This window comes from Mixophyes fleayi, chromosome 4 (assembly GCF_038048845.1).
Source record: "Mixophyes fleayi isolate aMixFle1 chromosome 4, aMixFle1.hap1, whole genome shotgun sequence".
Taxonomy (NCBI): domain Eukaryota; kingdom Metazoa; phylum Chordata; class Amphibia; order Anura; family Limnodynastidae; genus Mixophyes; species Mixophyes fleayi.
The window spans coordinates 339,585,399-339,600,667 of record NC_134405.1 but is presented as its reverse complement, the minus strand read 5'-3'; the positions used below and the strand labels follow the sequence as shown (position 1 = coordinate 339,600,667).

The 15,269-nt window shown below is 43.5% G+C and overlaps 2 long non-coding RNA genes across 2 annotated transcripts; both read left to right on the top strand.

Annotated features, from left to right (window-relative positions):
* Window positions 1-1,085: 1,085 nt before the first annotated feature.
* LOC142150316 (uncharacterized) lies at window positions 1,086-4,155 on the top strand. Its single transcript, XR_012691078.1, has 3 exons — window positions 1,086-1,172; window positions 1,938-1,988; window positions 4,078-4,155. It is a non-coding gene; the product is annotated as an uncharacterized LOC142150316 (long non-coding RNA).
* Window positions 4,156-5,428: 1,273 nt separating this feature from the next.
* LOC142150315 (uncharacterized) lies at window positions 5,429-6,649 on the top strand. The gene is made up of 3 exons (XR_012691077.1): window positions 5,429-5,483; window positions 5,848-5,905; window positions 6,615-6,649. It is a non-coding gene; the product is annotated as an uncharacterized LOC142150315 (long non-coding RNA).
* The last annotated feature ends 8,620 nt before the right edge of the window (window positions 6,650-15,269 follow it).

Below are 15,269 nucleotides of genomic sequence, written 5' to 3'. Positions count from 1 at the left end.
CACCCCCCATTATAATTTGCCACAGCAGTGTCCCTATTTTATCAGGTCTGCCTCTTTCAACAGGCCCTGGTGACATCACGCACTGTGACATCACGCACTTGACATCATAGTGAGTGACCACACTGCCCAGGGACAGTGCAGAGAGGCAGCTCAGAGAGAGCGAAGAAGTCAAACACACAGCTGTGTTTTTCATAAGTCTCTTAATTGAAAGCTGTTTACAGGAGTTATGAGGTGAGGTCTAATTGTGAAGGTGCATGTGATAAGTATGAGAGAACCTGTTAATGTTTAGAGCACAGCACAGAGTATATCAGGAGATGAGTGATGTGTCAGTGAGGACAGGACTGCATGTGACAGGGGCAGTGACATGATGTGTGGATGGGAATGGAGGCAGCAGGAAGCCACAGACTGAGAGTTATATAGTAGAAGGAGCAGGTGCCCCAGCAGCACAGAGTATTTAATTAGATGATTTTGTGGAAGTTGTGGGAGGCAGTGACCTGTCCTCTCCCTGATAATAATATATAGCCCACTGCCCAGTGTAGATTCTCCTTTCCTGTATGTAAGTTTAAATATTTGTTTTATTTTATGTTGCACATTTTAAACTGCATTGAATGTGAATAATTAAATGTAAATATTCCATCATTCGCTCTTTACAGAGATGATTTCTATTACGTGCTGTTTCTGAACCCTGCTATCATCTTATCGCAAAGGGGAAAGATTTGTATTATCAGCAAACATTAAAGTGAAAACGCCACAAAAAGCTAAAATTATATTCTAATAAAAGAAAAAAATTAAACGTACCTGCACTCACCCAATCTGGTGCGTCCTGTGATGCCTGTAACGGCTGAAACAGGAAATCCCTTATTATGGTTGGGGTGGGATTTTTTTTCAAAGTTCTAGTGGTGTTGTCAAGGGCCCTCCCCCCGTAGTTGTCACAGTCACAACCTGTAACTGATAGTTATTTGTAGCCACGGATCCCTTTTCCTGTTGCTCACAGATCGGAGTATGCCTGGCTGTTTGTCTGGCACTGGTGTATATTAAATAAGCAGGTAAATAAGAATGTATTCTCTACTTGTCTATCCAGGTCTAATAATGATGAGCTTGAGACCCTGTGGAAACAACTGGGGGAGAGCCAGCAAGTGGAGGCAGAAGAACTGTGGATCAAGCAGCAGTTGGTATGACAACTATCTATAACCATTTGTATACATACAAACATACACGTACAGAGGTAATCACGACACGGAGTGGTCATGCCAGGCTGAGGGGTGTGTGACGGTCTCTGGGGCCGTGCTAAGCGCTTCTGAAGCATTAGGCTGCCTCCAATTCCCCTTCTGTAACAAACCCCTAAAATTGCTGCGTACCTCCCAACTTGTCTGGGGACAAAAGTGCCGACTGGTGGAATGGCGGCACAGTGGCGTCAATTCGTGACTGTCCCACCTAAATCAGGACATCTGGGAGGTATGATTGGAATATGGCCATTGTGATTCTATGAACCATGTGTGTGACATGTCATTGTGCATGATCCCACACTATATCGTCATGTGTACGTTCACATCAGTTCCTGCTCCGACATCCGCATGGCAGTGGGACACTAAAAGGTTAATATCCCTCACCATACGAATGGCTGGAAACTGACTCACGGTACAGATTCAGTTTCCTACTAATCACATTATAGACGGGATTAATAATGTGATGCCCACTGTCTGTACTGGAAAATAAAAGTACGGAAAGTGTGACATACATTTATCTGTCTCTCTCTCACTGTCTGTCACTCTCTCTCTTTCTCCATCTCTGTCTCTCTCTCTATCACCCTCTGTCTCTCTCTCACCCTCTGTCTCTCTCTCTCTCGCCCTCTGTCACTCTCTCTCTGTCTCTCTTTCTCTCTTATTTCTCTCTCACACTCTAAAACTGACCTTATATCTGTATTATTCCCTGGACAGGAAAGAAAATGCGACATCCTTGAAGGAAGAGAGGAGCTGCTATCAAGCCTGGTCAGTCCATCATTATATCACTTAATATTCCAATGTGATGATAGTCACAGCCGTGGTGCACTCTCTCCTCGCAAGTGTCCCATAAGACCAAAACTGAAGCTTTGTTCACACACTTTATTACTGTAGTATATACAGCAATCACCCCGGGTGTATTATATACCCAGCAATCACCCCGGGTGTATTATATACCCAGCAATCACCCCGGGTGTATTATATAACCAGCAATCACCCCGGGTGTATTATATACCCAGCAATCACCCCGGGTGTATTATATACCCAGCTATCACCCCGGGTGTATTATATAACCAGCAATCACCCCGGGTGTATTATATACCCAGCAATCACCCCGGGTGTATTATATACCCAGCAATCACCCCGGGTGTATTATATACCCAGCAATCACCCCGGGTGTATTATATACCCAGCAATCACCCCGGGTGTATTAAATACCCAGCAATCACCCCAGGTGTATTATATACCCAGCAATCACCCTGGGTGTATTATATAACCAGCAATCACCCCGGGTGTATTATATACCCAGCAATCACCCCGGGGGTATTATATACCCAGCAATCACCCCGGGTGTATTATATACCCAGCAATCACCCCGGGTGTATTATATACCCAGCAATCACCCCGCGTGTATTATATACCCAGCAATCACCCCAGGTGTATTATATACCCAGCAATCACCCAGGGTGTATTATATAACCAGCAATCACCCCGGGTGTATTATATACCCAGCAATCACCCCGGGTGTATTATATACCCAGCAATCACCCCGGGTGTATTATATACCCAGCAATCACCCCGGGTGTATTATATACCCAGCAATCATCCCGGGTGTATTATATACCCAGCAATCACCCCGGGTGTATTATATACCCAGCAATCATCCCGGGTGTATTATATACACAGCAATCACCCCGGGTGTATTATATACCCAGTAATCACCCCGGGTGTATTATATACCCAGCAATCATCCCGGGTGTATTATATACCCAGCAATCACCCCGGGTGTATTCATATAAACACATCAAGTAGTAATATCTCCCAATTTCATAGAACATAAACACTCTCAACCATATTTGCCTACTTTTTAAATCTGTAATCCAGGAGTTCCAGAGTACAGATCATGTGACTGAGGGTAGCAGGAGGCGTTGCGATGTCGTTACGTCACTATAGCCCTGCCCCTACTATAAAATACAGAAATTCAAGGCATTGAATAGCGGGACTTAATGACACGATTAAGCCCTGCCCCCGCTATTTAATGCCGTGAATTTCAACATTTTACAGGGTGCGGGAGGTTTGCCTACTCTTCCGAGAGCTTGGGAGGACGCCACGAAATTCGGGAGCCTCCCGGAAATTTCGGGAGAGTAGACAACTAACTATGCTCTCAACCCAGAGCTTTATTTATATTTTTTCAAGGTCTTCCACAGTAGTTTGCATGGAGACGCTCTGTCCTCTGGATTATTGCCCCAGTGTCCTAACTGCTATTGTACCAGGGCCCATCGTTCTCGTTATCCTACAAGACAGTGCGCTGAATCTGTGTCCTCCATCTAATGCCCACACTGGGCCTTACTAGCATAAAAAAGTCATAATTTCTGGAATAAATGGCTGCGGTGATATATAAGTAGATATTTATATAATATCACATCAGAATATGCTACAGAACTCCAGATATAATAATAGTTGTACAGTAAAATTCTACAGTAAAACAGTGTTACAGTAAAATTGGTCAAATTCTGTCATTTGTTTAATAAAATAGCGGGCATCCAGGTGGTCTTATGTTTACTCCGTCCAAAAAATCCCCTACGTAGTCTTCTGTTTGCCAAATAATGTTATACAGTGACAGGGAACGATCCGCACTTATTCTGTTCATTTATAGTCTGATTTATGGTAAGATAAGATCTACAAATGAAAGATTCCTAGAAACTTGGACACAGCGGCGCAGTAACATAACCGTACCCTGCAAATAAGCCCCTTTGTGCGAGGAGAGGGCACTACACAATGTGTTACACAAATATACAATATGGTGTGCGCTACGTATTCATATACTCAGATCTAAATGTAATTCTCTCTATTGCAGCTCAGCAGCTATATGCGGGAGAATGATCTCCTGAAGAATAGGCTCACCAGGCTGCGGCTGCTGGCCACAGAGCAGGAGGTACAGTATAACAGTTACTATAAAGAGGTGGCGCTCAGGTGGTGGCTTTGCTTACAGTACCCGTGGTGCCGTCACTTCAGAGCTGAGGGTACATTTTACACGGCACTCAGTTCATAGGTGCAGAGAGAACATGACACATCTGTGTGACCAGTAAATAACATGGACTCATGTATGTAGTAACTGATAGCCGGGCGGGATGGAGGAGCAGGTGCTTTGCTGCCGGAAATATTTTATTGTGTTTATTACATGTGTGCCCAGTGTAAAGTGTACAGACATGTAAATGTGTAATGTATTTATGTATAAACAGTAGAAGAAGTGGCGATATGGCGATACCACCATATACACCCCCACATCCACCTCTGTGTATAACACTTATGGATTCCACTCACCCAATGGTCCAGTAGAGATCTGGGGGGCCCAGTGTAGATGGTGCTAGACATCAGGGACAAAATAATGTCAGTCTGGGTGAGAGATATTCTGCTCCATCTATAAAATCCAGCTGTGTCCTGGGACCAACAACTTACCATTTATTCCATCTCCTGTCTACCTGCGTTCATCTACCCGGCAGCACCAATCCAATGTAAACGGTCAGAAGGTTTTAGCAACCAGCAAAGAGGTGCTGCAGCAGCTACACCCCACAGAGAAGTGTAAGCGGCTCCTGGTAGGCTGGTGATGGAGCTTGGTGGTGACAGTGATTACCCACCTAAAACACGGGATACGTTTAGTTTAGTTTGGCCAATGGGGAAACTAGGATTAGTCAGTGACAACAAGTTGCTGAAAACCAGCAAAAAATATAAAGCGTTAAGGAGGACGGGGCGTCACAGCACAGACAGGGACTTGTCGCTTAAAGTTTTTGTGTAATCAGCGGCGAAACATTTTTCATAGTCTGGATTGGTTGACCCACAATAGGTCCACGTTCCAGTATCTGATATATCAGATATAGAGATCATACTGGATGTCTGACCTGAGTGATATTTCTATGGTTGTAATCCTGCATAATATCAGAGTGGGTTCTTGTTTCATGTTCTATATAAGTTGCTGTTAAATGAACTCTTCAAGACAAATTTCTAGACCAAATCAAAATATATATTTTTTTATTAAGACCAATTTGTTAATTTTTCCATTAAATTATTTTCTCTCGTTCTGCTGTAAAATGTATAGTAACCTGGTAATAACCTGCGGGGACAGACTGTGGCCGACTTATCCGAGTCCCATGGAACTTGTCCTAAAGATTTGTTGTGTATAATTTATTTCACTCTGTGTCTCTTTCCCTAGATTATCAACAGGAACCTGCGGGAGTGGCAGCCGCAGCCAGAAGCACCTTCTCTGTTAGTATCTATATGGTTTATTCCATGTACACATACATTCTATACGGTTCTAAAGAGGAACATTTGTGTATATAATCAGTGCTGTCCATACTGCAATAGAAATATCAGGAAGTCTTTAAGTCCTGTACTGGTGACTCCAGATAGGCTCTGTCTATACTGTTCTATTAATTGCATTCAGGCTCTGTCTGTAATTTTCTAAAAACTCCAGAAATATCTATTATATACTGTTAAATTGTTGCTCATCCTACATTAAAAAAATCGTATAAGAGAAACCTCCAGATAGGAACTATGACCATGGACTGTGTCAGTAACTCTTGTGAATAGAAGACATAAGATTAAATAATAATATTTTCTGGTCCTTCAGGATGAAACCTGTGGAGGAGGCTGCGGAAGATCCTGCAGAGATGGTGAAGACTGAACTGGTGAGTCCATGTCATCAGCCCCTTCCTCTATGTTATATAAAGTGACATCATATTTACTGTCAGCAGTAAGACATTTGTACCTGCCACCTCTGTCACAGGTCATCTTTTGTTACTACTAAACATCTTCTATCAGAAAGAAAGGTTCCCATCCCAGGAGAGGGACAGATAGCTAAGACGCTCTGTGTGCTAATAACATACGTGCTCTGACCCTACCTCACCAGGTCTCCTGCACCACACCAGAGCTCTCACTAGTATAGTGCATTGACGTGGAGCAGGAGGCCAGCAATGGCAGTGATTAGCATGATACCTGGTGGTTACAGTCATTACCATGAGGAAGGACTTCTCTTTCTTTTCCCTACAGGCTGTAAGCTCTCTAAGCTGGGCGTACATTGCAGCAAGACCACCATCAACAAAATTGTGGCCAAGATCCAGGCACTCTGGCCAAGCAGCCAGTTTACCTCTGGCTTACACTAGGGTCTGTTAGTACAGTTGGGTGATGACCAGACACACCTAACCATGCAGGATATTTAACTAGTTGATTTCAATTGGATTATTAGCAAATAATGTGCTGTTCATTTTGGGGCAACTTGCTGCAATATGGGACCAAATGGTCAATATCGTAGCATGGCCGGCCAACTCTGACTTCCCTAACTTCAGTGGCTGATCTTGTGTCGTACTCCTCATAATCCCACCACTGATTTTCCTTTAGGAGCGGCAACTGCAGATGAAAAGTGCTGTAAAACGTAAAGAGCAGAAAAGGAGCAACATTGCAGGACTGAGGTAAATTATTCTCCTATTATTATTTCAAAATGATTGCAACTGTTCATCGCTATAACATAGTTTCTCTTTCAGATTGCTATTTAACATCATATGCAATCTCATGCGCTGGTCCTGCAAGCTGCTGCTCCTGTCTGGCATTCTGCTCCTGCTCTTCTATGTGCTCCTGCAGACATACGCGACCGTTACCACCAATTGCAGGAGCTGCACAAGAGGGATGATGGAGACTATGGAGTTAATCCTGAGGCCCTACCTTGCTATCAAGGTTGAGGGCCCAGTTCCCATATAATAGCTTGTCCCATCAGGAGAAAGGGTGCAGGCTCCTCTACCTGGTTGGTCTACTCCTTGTCCCCCAGTCCATACGGTGTAGATGTCCTGCTGCAAGGAGGCAGTGACCAACAGGAGAGGTTGTCGCTCTCTGTAGAGACCCATTCGTTCCAGCTCCAGCTGGGACGTATGGATCTCTACAGAGAGTGACGACCTCTCCTGTTGGTCACTGCTTCCTTGCAGCAGGACATCTACACCGTATCAGATGACTAAGGTAAGAACTGGACCTGTGAGTCAGACCAACCGGGTAGAAGACCCAGCACCCTATACTTTCTGCACCTCCCTCTAAAACATCTGCACCAGCATAGGAGATCCATACCATCTGCAGGAGCTCGCACAGGAGATCCATACCATCTGCAGGAGCTCGCACAGGAGATCCATACCATCTTCAGGAGCTCGCACAGGAGATCCATACCATCCGCAGGAACTCGCACAGGAGATCCATACCATCTGCAGGAGCTCGCACAGGAGATCCATTACATCTTCAGGAGCTCGCACAGGAGATCCATAACATCTGCAGGAGCTCGCAATAAACCCATTGAACCAGAGTCTAGTACTGTTTATTTCATACTGTCATTTATTGTTACAATGTCTAATTAAATATATAGATATACATTTCTTTAAATAAGTTCCTCTCCCCAATCATTAACCAGCGCTACAGCTAGAAGCAGGCTCCCACTAGAGCAGGGGGGCGGGGGGGGTCAATGAGCATGGAGACCCCCTCTCATAATGTGAACCAATACCACCCTACTCTTTTTTTATTATTATTTTTTTTTATTTCTAAAGGTACATGACTCGGAATCACCCGGTGCAGTGCAAACTGTGCTGGGGAATTGGGACTTTGGACCCTTCCCAAAAGGGAAAGGGCCCTGTGCCTCCCCATCCTGTAGAAGCCAAAAGGCCCCAGAGAGGGGAAAAAAAGGGAGATCTTCAGTCCCTCCTTTGCTGAAGCTAGGGAGGGCCCCTTTATATCACCGACATAAAAAGCTCCCTCCAAAAGGAGGGAGCCTCAGATGACTTGGGGAAAGAGGGTCGCCCATAAGATCCTATACCCAAACCCCTACCAAATGTGGCAAAAACAAAGACACATAATCAAAAAAGTGCTTGGTACCAAGTGTAATAAATAAATAAATAAGTGCCATAAGGCCCCAGCCTATCGGACGGAAATATAAAAATGATGCTTGCACTCGGCCAACAGGCTAGGGCGAAAAAAATGGTGCTGCCTGAAAATTAAAGGTGCAGAGGGCCTTACTCTGTGCACAGGTGCCTCTGTCTCCACAATGCATTTTTGGGCATGTAGCAACTCGGGCTCCAGGCAGCCAGCCTCTTGGCCAGAGGACCAGGTGACGCCCCATCGCCTACAGGGGGGTGTCTTTAAGCCCCACTGCATCCATGGGCATGTACACCTACTCTTAGCCAAAAGGCCAAGAAGCACCTGTGTACCTGCTTGTTAATGCAAATATCTAATCAGCCAATCATGTGGCAGCAACACAATCATAAAGGCATGCAGACATTCTGAAAAGGTTCAGTTGTTGTTCAGACCAAACACCAAAATGGGAAAGAAAAGTGATCCAAGTGAATTTGATCGTGGAATGATTGTTGATGCCAGACCGGGTGGTTTGATCATCTCAGAAAGTGCTGATCCCCTCTGGAGTTTACAGAGAACGGTGTGCAATGGTTCAAGGTGACAGGGAGGCGTCAGTAACTCAAATAACCAATGTGTTATAGCGGTGGTAGGCAGAGGGGCATGTCTGACTGCACAGCGCGTAGAGCCTGGAAATGCATGGGCTGCAGCAGCAGAAAACCGTACTGGGTTCAACTCCTGTCAGCTAAAAACCCTTTGATGAACAAGCCTGGTTATAATTATAATAACAAAATAACACATTGCATAATGGCTAACAGTACAGAGAGAACAGTTTTATATGTAAATTATATGCACAAAAGGGCAATCATGTGAAATCAAACTTCATCAAGACCTCCTAGTGTATGTTTAGTCAGTGCTTTCATTGTAATGTAGATCGCTGTATAACGATGGACTGTACTTAATAACGTGGTTGACCAGACAAGAGGTGTTTTCTTTCATCCATGCTACTTTCCAAAGGGGAACATCAAGCGTCGACCCTTTTTCATATGTTTCCGATTAAACAATACTGAGTAACTTACAAAACCTGGGAGAACCAACCTTCTCTATTTAAATAGCTTTTACTGTCACATCATTTATACGTTTCCTGTGGCCAGAAATCGATGCGCTATGAGAGTTGAGGTGGAACAAGAACATTTCGAACTCGTTTTATTGCTAGGAGCTTTAGCAAGTCTGTGCCGGTAATTGCTCTTCATTGGGGAGTTATTACAGATGATCGAAATCCCCCCAAATCATGAAACATTGTTCAAAAGATGCAGAGTGAAAATTGTATATTTATTTTATAATGCTATTTGTAAATTATACTAATCAGGACCCATATATACCATCCATGTGTGTCTGTTATATACAGTGTTATATAAAAGTGTTCACCCCCTCCCCCACTCTTCCCATTTTATTTTATTTTCTTCTCTTATATTATGTAATCAAAATGAATTTATATGGTAATTCTTAACACCGATCTAAATACATTTGACAAATATAAAATACATCTCTAAAGCTTTAGTTTAAATAATTGCAAAAAAAAATGACTGGTTGCATATATATTCACACCCTTATTTTTATACTTGGTAGAAACTCATTTAGCAGGAATTAAAGCCGTGAGTATATTTGGGCAATCTTCTACCTGCTTTGCACACCAAGAAACTGCAATTTTCGCCAATTCTGCTTTGTCATTTTCGGTTACAAGCGGACCCTTGGTGGGGAATTTTCAAACCATTCCACAGATTCGGAATGTGACTTAGCTTTGACCGGGCTACTCTGGATCAATGATTTGCTCGGTATTTAAGCCACTCCAATGTGGCATTTGCTGTACGCTTCGGCTCACTGACCGGCTGTTGACTGCAGCAGGTTTTTCTGCAAGATTTGGCTACATCTTAGTCCACTCAATTTGCCCTCGATTTTATCAAGTTTTCCAGTCCTTGATGCAGAGGAAAAATCCCATAACATTATACCACCAGCATGATTCAATGTAGGGATCGTTCTTTTGGAATCACGTGCTGCGTTAGATTTCTGCCTAGCATTGAAGCCAAGCGTTCAATCTTGGTCTCATCAGGACAGATAATCTTTCTCCACTTGGTATAAAGATCTTCCCCATGCTTTCAGACAAATTCTAGGCAAGATTTCATGTAGCCAGGCTACTGTTGTCCTATGGATAGTTTCTATCAACTCTGCAATGGAAAGCTAAACTGTCAGAGCTGCCAGGCTCCTCTTGGTGGGTACCCTGACAAGTACCCTTCTCGGAGGGATATTCAGTTTTGTTCTAGACGAATTCATAGTTGTGCCACATTATCTTAATTTCTTTATGATGGATGTGATAGTGCTCTGGGGGATGGTAAACAGTTTGGAAATCTAATTATAACCTTCTTCTGACCAGTGCTGATCATTAACATGTTCTATTTGAATTTTCTTTGAACTTCGTGATGAAGCTTTGACCAACACAGACCTCTCACAGACAGGTGTGTTTATTTTCAGATTACGTGAAACACTAATTGTACACAGGTGGGATCCAATTACTTATGTGACCTCTGAAGACAACTAATTACAGCAGAGTTTACTTGGGCAAAATGCTCAAGCAATCGTTGTCTGTTTTATATTTGTAATTACTTAAGAAAAATGTTTAGCTATTTTGTTTCGGCATTGTGGACTGTTATGTTTTTATCAGTGGGAGGGATTCTGGGATAAATCCATTATGATTCTATGATGTTAGAAAGTAAAATGTGTAAAAATCTCAAAGTGGTAAATACTTTTAATAGCCAAAAAGAGATGACAAAATAGGGAAAATGAAAATCATGTGTTTTCCCTTGTGATCATTTTACGACACCATTTACATTTCAAATCCCCCCTCCAAATGCTGCACTTGCCCCTCTTCAAGGATACTGGTCATGCATACTGCAGATACCCCAGACTATTTGTGACTATTACACTGTTTCAATGTGAGCATATGTCTGCGACTCTCTAAAGCTAGTCTAGTCTGTGGATTATGGCAGATTCCAGGGGACTTGGGTTGTCGAAGTGAAGCTTGGGAAGGAAGACTGTTTTCAGTACAGAGGAATGCAGTTGTCCAGGGTATTCCATCTCCTATGGTCAGTAATGTGGATAAAAATGAAGCATCTAAATTGATAGCTGTGATTCAGGTCCAATCAGGTGCCTCATTCAATGCACACCTTAGGTTTAAGTCAGGGGTGTCCAACTTTTTAGCTTCCCTGGGCCACATTGGAAGACGACGAGTTGGTTTGGGCCGCACATAAGATACACTAACGATAACTGATCATCCAAAAAAACATAGAAAACATAGTTAACATATATATATATATATATATATATATATATATATATGAGAAAAAAGTGATTATATATATATATATATATATATATATAGAGAGAGAGAGAGAGAGAGAGAGAGAGAGAGAGAGGGATATCACTTTTTTTTCAAATCCCTCTATACTTACCTTTCAATCGCCCTGTTCAAAAAATCCTCTCTAGTTATTATACTATAATCACTTTTTTTATTGTTTCGATGCAATATCATTTAAGCCAGGCATTGTATATTAGAGTGCCCTGACCAGGCCTGCGGTACCTGACATATACACCACTGTGACCCCAAATTCTGGCCTGTTTCGATAATTACACCACTATGTTAGTTAAGGGATAACAACTTATAATGAGCCAAAGAGAATAATATATAATGCCCCATTAGTAATACAAGTAGAAGTATGTAGCAGGGAGATAAGGTCCATGATGCTCCAGGACCAGGTGACTTTTTTTCACTTGTCAGTGTCCCTTGAAATAATAAAAAAAATCCCCCTTAACTTACCTTTTAATCGGCTTGTTCTCCTGTCCTCTTCTCTTCTTTTCTCCAATTCTGTGCTGCCGATTGTTCTTCTCGCGCGGGTGTCTCCTCTGTGCTGCGCTCCGCAATGGATGTTGGACGTGATGACATCACGCCCGACATTCACTGCGAGCGCCGCACGGAGGAGGAGACAAGGGAGGGAGCCGGAGTACCAGCTGACGTGACCGCGTGACCACAAGGTAAGTAGTTTCTTTTCTTTTTTTTTTGCAGGATTTTTTTTTCCATTAAGAGCGCTGCCCCCTTGCCACAACCAAAACTCCTTCTGGGCCACATTTACAGGCGTGCTGGGCCGCATGCGGCCCGCGTGCCGCGGGTTGGACAACCCTGGTTTAAGTCATTAAGGAACGTATCCCGCAAATGGGTGCTATCGTCAGCAGAAAATACCCTGCGCTTGCCCAGACCCGGACGGTACGTAATAGAACGCAGCCACGTCCAAGTCACCTCTGAGTGCAAAGACACTTACTACAGCCACTGATTTAGGGGAGTGAACAGGGTGGGGAATGGGCGAGCACACGTAGGCAATATACAGTAAGGGTGTTCTCGTACAGTCATGTCCAAGACAAACTCAGGTGCACACAGAAGAACGCTGGTTTTCTGCTGTATCTCTTGCTCCAACTAAGGGGCTAGTTTAAGTTCCGAATACTAGTGCGGACGGCTGAGTACTCCCAGTTCTGAGCTGGTGTAAAATTAAAATTCTTTTGCAGAGTGGGAAAGGCCGCACCTGGCAAGGGACACACCTCATTACAATCATTTCAAATCTCGTTCATGTGCTGCTCTGCAAGATGAGATGCATCGTTGTACCTACTCTGTGACGCGCCAGGAACCGAACGCCCTGACTCCACCAAACTCCTCCCCGTTGTGTGCAGATGTCATTTCCTCTATAACTGTGACCGTTCTGCCCTGCAAACCTATAACATTAACTGAGACTGCAGCTGCAAAAACCACTGCGGTTCCAGAGCTGCATTTGTGCCGCCGAAACTTCAATTTGCCCATTGTAAATTAAGAGGTGATGGCTGGAAACTAAAATATAGTATATTTAACTAACTCACATTTTCACAAACCATCCGACACCCATTTCACCTGCTACAGAATAGTCTGCTCCCAACTGCGGTTCCCTGTGTTAAATTAATTCATTAATGTTAAGAAAGACATCTACCATAAACATTTCTATATGATTTGTGTACATTATAAAAGACAAATATTTTCATTTTAAGCGTTATTAGATTTTTAGAGCTACCAAAGCTGTCACCGCTAGCAGTTATAGATATGAACCTCCAGAACACTAGACAGAGATCTTTGCCTATAGCAGCCGCCTTGCCCGTAGAGCTTTATATGCTCACAGGTACTTGGATGCCCCCAGGTCTTACACTCTTACGTAGTGGAGGCTTATATACTATACAGCAGGTGGTTAGGAGGTGGTAGCCAAGATATGAGCAGATGGTCAAAGACAGGCCGGGGTCAGGAGTCCACAGCAGGCAACAGTAGTTAGGAACAGGTCAAAAAGGTCAGGGCTGGCAGGGAGCAGGGGGTAATCCAGAAACAGGCAGAGGTCAGGGACAAAGAGAGATTAAGCAGGGTCTTAAACAAGCCAAGGGTCACAACAGGTATCAGGTCCAAAGCAGAGAATCCACAGGAATAACAAGGGTTAATTCAGAGCAGGTCAGCACCAATGTAGGGCACAGGAGGCTATAACCAGCAGAGAAGCTAAGCCCTTCCTGCCTTAAATACTGACACTAGCCAATCAAAACCTAGGCATCTAATGAACTAATTGTATATGCGCACGCGCCCAGGTGCCACAGATGCTAACAGTAAACGCGTCCCAACCGTTACCATAGTGATGGCCGGGACAGAGCAGGGGGAAGTGACGTCCCGGCCGTTGGCATGACAGCCGGGACATAGATAGAGGAAGCGGTCCGCAGATCGCTGCGGCTCGTTACAGTTCTGAACAAATTTAACAAGGGCCAAATTGTGATGGCTAGATGACTGAGTCAGAGCATCTCCAAAACGGCAGGTCTTGTGGGGTGTCCCTGGTTGTGAAGATACCGGGTTTATCTGGCCCAATTATACCTACTTCAAGCTGGCTGGCCACCCAGTGGTGCCTTACTATGTCAGGGAAGCCTACCCAGTACCTTCTGGGGCACTTATAGTCACTCAGGCAAATGCAGTTCGAAAAATACAACAGTACATTTATTGCAGCGTGTTGGCTGCTTAGCTAGTATATGTCTAGTTCCAAGTGTACTAGAATTAATATAGCTTAAATCTGAGTTATTCCGCAGTTGCTACTATTATATCTACATAAGGCACAGAGAGTAGGAGAAGTGACTAATCTCTTCATCTTTCTTCTCATCTACAGGTAATTGTTATCCCATGCTTACACTAGTGTTAAAACTGAATATCTGAAAGTGCTTTTTTAATCCATGTTATGCTGTTATATCACTGTTTAAGAATTGTATTGCTAACCTTTGCTGTGAGTTATTTGTTGTCTGTTTGATGTCACTGATCAGATGTGTTTAACCATATGTAATCAGTGTACTATGGCTGCATTAGCTAGTTTGCGTCTAGTTCTAAGTGTATTTGGTTACAAGTGTATTAGAAGCATGTAGCATAATTCAGAATTATTCTGGAGTTACACAGGAAATAAAAAGGAGAAGAACATGCTACCCAATACCACTGCTACAGGAGGTCATAATCCTACAGAACTGAGGTGTTTTTTGTTATTGGTATTTAATGTATAGTTTACTTAATAGTTTATGACTGTATTTTTAATGTGCTATTACTGGGGGTTAATTCACTTTTTGAACAGACAGAGGCAACATAGTCTTCTATCTAATTCATTGTATTTATAATCCTACTTAAGGCTTTGCCTGCATCACAAGTATGAGGAGTTGTAGCTGAGTTTCTACTGGATTTGGCCTGAACTTTGGCCCTCTCTCCTATTTAATGACTCTGCAAGGTCTCAATTACTACATCTCCTTATTAATCTACGTTCAACACTTCCACCCACTCCCTCACATGTCTCCCCACATCATTACTCCATACTACACACCCAAGCCTATCCCCTCTATCTGCTGTCGCTCCCTCTCCACCATATATCATCCTGTCCCGTCCGTCCCCCCGAACATCCAATCCCGCCAACGTTATTCCCATCCTTCCTCTTACTCACCTTCCCCTGCCCTGCGCACTCTGGCATGCCAGATATGTCTGCAACAAACTCACTCCCATTCTTGACCTCTTCATCTCCCATTCCTTTGGTCTCCTGGCCCTTACAG